Genomic DNA, 8,199 nt, shown 5'->3' on the forward strand with positions numbered 1-8,199 from the left:
TTCTGATTTCCACCCATACTGACTCTGTAGACAAACCCTCCTCAACGATCTCCCTTTCTGCAGCTGTGATACTATCCATGATTAGCAATGCCACTCCTCCACCTCTTTTACCTACTCCCCAACACCATTCCTTTTGAAACATCTAAACCCTGGAACATCCAACAACCATTGATATCCAAGTCTCTGTAATGGCCACAACATCATAGTACCAAGTATTGATCCATGTCCTGACTTCATTACCCTTATTCCTGATACTTGTTGCATTAAAATAGACACACTTCAATCCATCACACTGACTGCGCCTTTGCCCTATCGAGGGCCCATCCCTCCTCACAGACTCTCTGCATGTTGTATCTGGCTGCTCACTATCTACTCCATCATCTGATTCGCAGCCCAGGTTCCCAATCCTTGCCAGTCTAGTTTAAACCCTCCTGAAGAGCTCTAGCAAACCTCCCAACCAGGATATTAGTGCCCCTCCAGTTCAGGTGCAACCCGTCCTTCTCATACAGGTCCCATCTTCCCCAGAAGGTATCCCGATGATCCATGTATCTGAAGCGCTCTGTCCTAATGGTTTAATCGTTCTGGGCAGTTCCTATGGTTTAAGCTTTCTAGGCAGTTCTTATGCTCATTGTGTCAGGTCTCCAACTGAACCAATTCGGAACCAGTTTTCTAGTGAAAAGGAAATAGAGTGGTCAGTCGGACTTTAAACGTCTGAGTCGAAGGAAGCGAAAGTCAAAGCGACAGTGAGTGTGGAGTTAAATAGAAAGATAAGTAGTAGGACAGCATGTGTGCAGGTGGGTTTAAGCTCGAGGCAGACTAGGAATGCAGCAAAAGGGAAGGATAACTTAGGACATCTTATGATTTCCAATATTTCTAATAATGATAAAAAAGTTAGCATTGAGGCACTTTACCTGAATGCTCATAGTATTCGTAATAAAGTAGATGAATTAACGGCACAAATCATTGTGAATGATTATGATGTGGTAGGCATCACAGAGATGTAGTTGCAGGGGGTTCAGGACTGGCAGTTAAACATCCAAGGATTTGCAACTTATCGAAAAGACGGGGAGGTGGGCAGAGGGTGCAGGGTTGCCTTGGTAGTTAAGAATAAAATTAAATCTGTGGCACTGAATGACATAGGTTCAGAAGATGTGGAGTCTCGTGGGTGGAAATGAGGAACCACAAAGGCAAAAAAACCATAATGGGAGTTATGTTCAGATCTCCTAACAATGGTCAGGATCAGGGGCGCAAGATGTACCGGGAAATAGATAGGGCATGTCAGAAAGGCAAGGTCACGGTGATCATGGGGGACTTTAACATGCAGGTGGACTGGGTGAATAATGTTGCAGGTGGATCCAAACAAAGGGAATTCATGGAATGCTTACAGGATTGCTTTTTGGAACAGCTTGTGATGGAGCCCACAAGGGAGCAGGGTATTCTGGACTTAATGAGCCAGAATTTATAAAAGATTTTAAAGTAAGGGAACACTTAGGAAGCAGCGATCATAATATAAAGAGTTCAGTCTGCAGTTTGAGAGAGAGAAGGCAAAATTGGATGTAAGGGTGTTCCACATAAATAAAGGCAATTACAGGGGCATGGGAGAGGAACTGATGAAAATAGACTGGAAGCAGAGCCTAGTGGGGAAGACAGTAGAGCAACAGTGGCAGGCATTTCTGGTGTAATTGAGGACACAATACAGAGGTTCATCTCAAAGAGAAAAAAAAAGAGTATCTGTGAAGTGGGGAGGGGTGGGGAAGGGTAGGATTGAACAGCCACGGCTCACAAAGGAAGTCAGGAAATGTATCAAAGAAAAAGAGAGAGTCTATAAAGTGGCCAAGAGCACTGGGAAATCAGAAGATAAAAGCAAATAGAGGATAACAAAGAGAGAAATAAGGAAGGAGAGGACCAAATATGAAGATAGGCTAGCCAGTAATATTAGAAATGATAGTAAATGTTTCTTTCAATACATTAGAAACAAACGAGAGGCTAAAGTAGACATTGGGCCACTCCAAATTGATGCAGGAAGGCTAGTGATGGGAGATAAGGAAATAGCCAAAGAACTTAACAGATATTTGCGTCTTCAAGGTGGAAGGCATGAGTTATATCCCAACAATTAAGGAGAGTCGGGGGCAGAGTTGAGTATGGTCGCCATTTAAAAGAGAAAATGCTAGAAAGCTAAAAGGTGGGCGGCACGGTGGCACAGTGGTTAGCACTGCTGCCTCACAGCGCCAGAGACCCGGGTTCAATTCCCGACTCAGGCGACTGACTGTGTGGAGTTTGCACATTCTCCCTGTGTCTGCGTTGGTTTCCTACGGGTGCTCCGGTTTCCTCCCACAGTCCAAAGATGTGCAGGTCAGGTGAATTGGCCATGCTAAATTGCCCGTAGTGTTAGGTAAAGGGGTAAATGTAGGGGAATGGGTGGGTTACGCTTCGGCGGGTCGGTGTGGACTTGTTGGGCCGAAGGGCCTGTTTCCACACTGTAAGTAGTCTAATCTAGGTCTAAAAGGAGATAAATCTCCTGGCCCCGATGGGCTACATCCCAGAGTTCTGAGGGAGGTGGCTGAGGAAATAGCAGAGGCATTGGTTGTGATCTTTCAAAAATCACTGCAGTCAGGGAAAGTCCCAGATGATTGAAAAATTGCTGTTGTAACCCCCTTGTTCAAGAAAGGATCAAGACAAAAGATGGAAAATTATAGGCCAATTAGCCTAGGTTGTCGGTAAAATTCTAAAATCCATCATTAAGATTGAGATTTCCAAACTCTTGGAAGTGCAGGGTTGGATTAGAACAAGTCAGCATGGGTTTACTAAGGGGAGCTCGCACCTGGCAAACTTTTTCAAATTCTTTGAAGAGGTAACAAGTAGGTTAGACCAGGGAAACTGAGTGGATGTTATCTATCAAAAGGCCTTTGATAAGGTGCTCATGGGAGGCTGCTGAGTAAGGTGAGGGTCCATGGTGTTCGAGGTGAGCTACTGGCATGGATTGAGGATTGACTGTCTGACAGAAGGCAGAGAGTTGGGATAAAAGGTTCTTTTTCAGAATGGCAGCTGGTGACAAGTGGTGTCCTGTAGGGTTCAGTGTTGAGGCCGCAGCTGTTCACTTTCTACAATATATTAATGATCTGGATGAAGAGACTGGGGGCATTCTGGCGATGTTTGCCAATGATACGAAGTTAGGTGGACAGGCAGTAGTACTGAGGAGGTAGAGAGGCTTTAGAAAGATTTAGACAGTTTAGGAGAGCGGCTGAGGAAATGGCTGATGAAATTCAATGTGATCAAATGCGAGGTCTTGCACTTTAGAAAAAAGAATACAGGCGTGGACTATTTTCTAAATGGTGTGAAAATTCATAAAGCCAAAGTACAAACAGATCTGGGAGTGCCAGTTAAGGATTCTGTGAAGATTAACTAGCAAATTGAGTCCATGATTAATAAAGCAAATACAATGTTGTCATTTATTGGATTAGATTAGATTAGATTCCCTACAGTGTGGAAACAGGCCTTTCAGCTCAACAAGTCCACACCAACCCTCTGAAGAGCAACCCACCCCCCTCTGACTAATGCATCTAATACTATGGGCAATTTAGCATGGCCAATTCACTTGGCTTGCACATCTTTGGACTGTGGGAGTAAACCGGAGCACCTGGAGGAAACCCACGCAGACAAGGGGAGAATGTGCAAACTCCACACAGTCAGTCGCCTGAGGATGGAATTGAACCTGTGAGGCAGCAGTGCTAACCACTGAGCCACCGTGCTGCTCCATCTCAAGAGGGTTGGAATATAAAAGCAGTGATGTGCTTCTGAGACTTTATACAGCTCTAGTTAGGTCCCATTTAGAATACTGTGTCCAATTTTGGGCCCCACACCTCAGGAAGGACATGCTGGCACTGGAGTGTGTCCAGCAGAGATTCACACGGATGATCTCTGGAATGGCAGGCCTAACATACAATGAACAGCTGAGGATTCCTTGGATTGTATTCATTAGAGTTTAGAAGGTTGAGAGCAGATCTAATAAAAACTTACAAGATAATGCATGACTTAGAAAGGGTGGACGCTGGGAAATTACTTCCATCAGGCGGAGATACTAGGACTCATGGGCACAGCCTTAGAATTAGAGGGGATCAATTTAGGACAGAAATGAGGAGACATTTCTTCAACCAGAGAATGTGGAATTCATTGCCACAAGCACAGTGGAAACCGGGACATTAACTGTTGATAACTTCTTGATCTCTTAAGGAATTAAGGGCTATGGGGAGAGTGCGGGTAAGTGGAGTTGAAATGCCCATCAGCCATGATTAAATGGCGGCATGGACTCGATGGGCCAAATGGCCTTACTTGCACTCCTATGTCTTATGGTCTAAGGAACTCTGCAGGGTCCCATTGCATATCATTAAGGGATGCGTCAGACCATCCAGAGATTGGACAATCTGGGCCAGACCATTGTAGTTCATTCTTTAACGTTAGCCTGACCCCCTTCAATTTCACTACCTTTCCAGTTTGGACATTCTTCATTGAACTTAATAACTGATATAAATTAAAAATTGTAAACAGACTAGATAGACTGGGGTTGTTTTCCTTAGAGTGGAGAAGGCTGAAGACCTGATTGAGGTGTACAAAGTTCTGTGGGACATAGGCAGGGAAGATAGAGAGAAATCTTGCCCTTACAGAGGTCAATAACCAGTAGCACAGTTTTAAGGTTAGGAGCAGGGGCTTTGGAGGGAATTTGAGGGAAAAAAAATCATGTCGAGGGTGATGGGTGCCTGAAACCCACTACCTAAAAGCAGCGCTCCGAAAGCTAGTGCTTCCAAATAAATCTTTGGACTATAACTGGGTGTTGTGTGATTTTTACCTTTGTACACCCCAGTCCAACACTGGCACCTACAAATCATGACCTAAAAGGCTTGTAGAGATGGAACACTCAAACATACAGGAACTATTTAGATGAGCACTTGAAACTCCATAGTATACAAACCTAAAAGCTAAGTCTTAGAAAATAGGAACAGAAAATGGGTTGTTTGATGACTGGCAAAGACAAGATAGGCCAAAGGGTGTCTTTCCATACTGTTAAAACTCTATGATTCTCTGGTAAATAGCATTTTCTGACATTCTTATGGAAAATAAAGAACATGAAAGCATGGGAAGTTTTAAAGCATGAAGACCACTGGAATCTGTGTTCTGTGGAAGGCAGGATGGGATAACTATAGTGGAACATTCTTACACCAATTAGCAGAGTAAGGCTGAAAGGTCACTATGGCGAGATGAGATAACACAAGTACTAAAGTAAATTTCTCTGTTAAATGTTATTATGACAGGATTGGGACCGTAAATATTTGGGACATGACATTAAAATATCTAATTAATAGTAGAGTCAGCTTGAGACAGGAGACTATTGTACTAGATGGAATAGCTAAATATCTATCATGATAGGTTAGTCTACAATGAAAGATCACTGTAGCAGAAGTGATAATAAATATCTAATCATGACATGAGGAAAATATCAAGTAGGGTCTGGAATGAAAGACCATTATAGCAGAGTTAGCAATAAATATCTAACCATGACATTAGAATAACATTAAGTAGAATTACAGCTAAAGAGATAATGGGAACTACCATCACTGGTCCATTGTTTAGCCACAGTGAGGTACTTTGATTAATATAGTTGGACATGCTGATAAGCTAACAGAAACATGATAAAAAAAATATAAAAATCCACAGACTCTGAAGTTCATGGGCATTCGAGAATCTGCTTTCTCAGTGTCACGGTTTTTTGTTTGCAAATAAAAGACCTACTTCTTGAAGAACTCTCTGCATCTCCTGGTGATTCTCTATATTTTTTCCACAACATCAGATGCCTCACTATGGTATTGCCTCTTACTGCTACCAATCATTTTCTACTTTCTTAATTCTTATGTTCTGCCTCGTAGCCTTGAATTCAATCAGTAACTGTTGTGCGCAACATGAATAAATAGAGAGAATGCAGGTGAAACTCAGCAGGAGAGAATTTAATTGAATTGAATTTATTGTCACGTATACCGAGGCACAGTGAAAAGCTTTGTATTGTGAGCATTACAGGCAGATCACAGAGTTAAGTAGCATAGATAGGTAAATAATAGGTAAACAGCGGCAAAAACGAAAACACAGGTACAGGCAAATGTTAAGAGTTTGTGAGTCCATTCAGTATTCTAATAACAGAAGAGTAGAAACTGTTTTGAAACCGGCTGGTGCATATGTTCAGGCTTCTGTACCTTCTCCCCAGTGATAGAGGTTGTAGAAAATCATTGCCAGGGTGGGATGGATCTTTGAGAATGCTGGCGGCCTTTCCTTGACAGCAGGTAGGTGGATTCTATAGATGGGAGGTTGGCCTTTGTTATTGTCCGGGCTGAGTTCACCACTCTCTGTAACTGTCTCCGGTCTTGAATGGTACAGTTGCCATACCAGGCAATGATACATCAGCACACAATGCACCTATGAAAGTTGGCAAAGGTATTCACCATCATGCCAAATTTCCTCAGCTGCCTAAGGAAGACGAGACATTGTTGGGCCTTTCTAACCAATGCATCCACATGAAAAGTCCAAGAAAGCTTGTTGTTGATTACCACTCCCAGGAGCTTGGCACTTTCCACTCATTCCACCTCTGTGCTGTTAATGTGTAGATGGGCATGAGTAACATCCCTCCAAAAGTCAATAATGAGTTCCTTGGTTTTGCCGGTATTTAGAGCTAGGTTATTCTTGGTGCACCATTTTTCCAGTTATTCCACCTCCTGTCTGCAGTCTGTTTCGTCGCCATCTGAGATTCGAACGACTATGGTGGTGTCATCAGCGAACTTGTAAATGGCATTAGTCTGATTTTTGGTGACACAATCATGGGTATCTGGTGAGCACAGTAGGGGGCTGAGTACACATCCTGGAGGTCTCCAGTGTTGAATGTTACTGAGGATAAAATATTGTCCCCAATCTCCCTTGATTGTGGCCTATGGGTCAGGAAACTGAGGATCCAGTTGCAGAGAGTGGGGCTTAGTCCGAGATCACTAAGTTCAGTAATCAGTCTCGAGGGGCTAATAGTGTTGAAGGCTGAACTGCAGTCAATGAGTAGGATTCTTACATAGTTGTTCTTGGTGTCAAGATGTTCTAGGGAGGAGTGAAGGGCAAGTGTTATGGCAACTGCCATGAATCTGTTGATCCAATAGGCAAATTGAAGTGGGTCGAGAGTAGTGGGGAGGCTAGAGTTGATTAATGCCCTGATCAGTCTTTCAAAGCACTTCATGACCACCGAATGTAGGGCCACTGGGCTGTAGTCATTGAGACATGCTGCATGAGCCTTCTTAGGCACAGGGATGATGTTGGCCCTCTTGAAACAGGCAGGGACAGTAGCCTGCTGCAGGGAGAGGTTGAAGATGTCCGAGAAGACCTCTGCCAGTTGATCTGCGCATGCTCTGAATGCACGACTTGGTACTCCATCTGGTCCCATCGCTTTCCTTGGATTCACACAAAGAAAAACTGATCTGACCTCTGATGCAAAGACTATTGGGATAGGTTCATCAGGACTTGACAGAATAGGTGTTATCTCTCCGCCAAACTTCTGCTCAAAGCCAGCATAGAAGGCATTGAGACGATCTGGGAGGGAGGGTCATTTTCTGCTATCTTGCACTGTCTCTCTTTAGAACCTGCGATGTCATTCAGTCCTTGCCATAGTCGCCGAGTGTCTGTCTGGGTCTCTAGTTTGGATCGGTATTGGTCCTTGGCTGTCTTAATGGCTCTGCGAAGGTCATACTTGGATTCCTTATATTTGAGTGGGTCTCCTGATCTGAAGGCCTCATGCCTGTTTTTTAGCAGGTGCCATATGTCCTGATTCATCCAGAGTTTCCTGTTGGGGAACACTCAGATTGACTTCCTCGGTATGTAGTCCTCCACACACTTGCTGATAAAGTCTGTGACAGTGGTGGCGTACTCATCCAAGGTACCTGCGGACTGTTTGAACATGACCTAATCAGCCGATTCCAGACAGCACCGGAGTTGATCATCTTCCTCCTCCGACCAGCACTGGACCTGTATCCGCGAGGGGGGGGGGGGGGTCTCCTGTTTGAGCTTTTGCCTGTAAGCCTGCAGAAGAAACACGGCATTGTGGTTGGAGTTCCTGAAATGAGGCGGGGTATGCAGCGGTAGGCATCTTTCACAGTGATGTGGCAGTAGTCTAAAATGTTTGGG

This window comes from Chiloscyllium plagiosum, unplaced genomic scaffold (genome assembly GCF_037043375.1).
Source record: "Chiloscyllium plagiosum isolate Xiang-an unplaced genomic scaffold, Cpla_swu_hap1 HiC_scaffold_31, whole genome shotgun sequence".
Lineage (NCBI taxonomy): Eukaryota > Metazoa > Chordata > Chondrichthyes > Orectolobiformes > Hemiscylliidae > Chiloscyllium > Chiloscyllium plagiosum.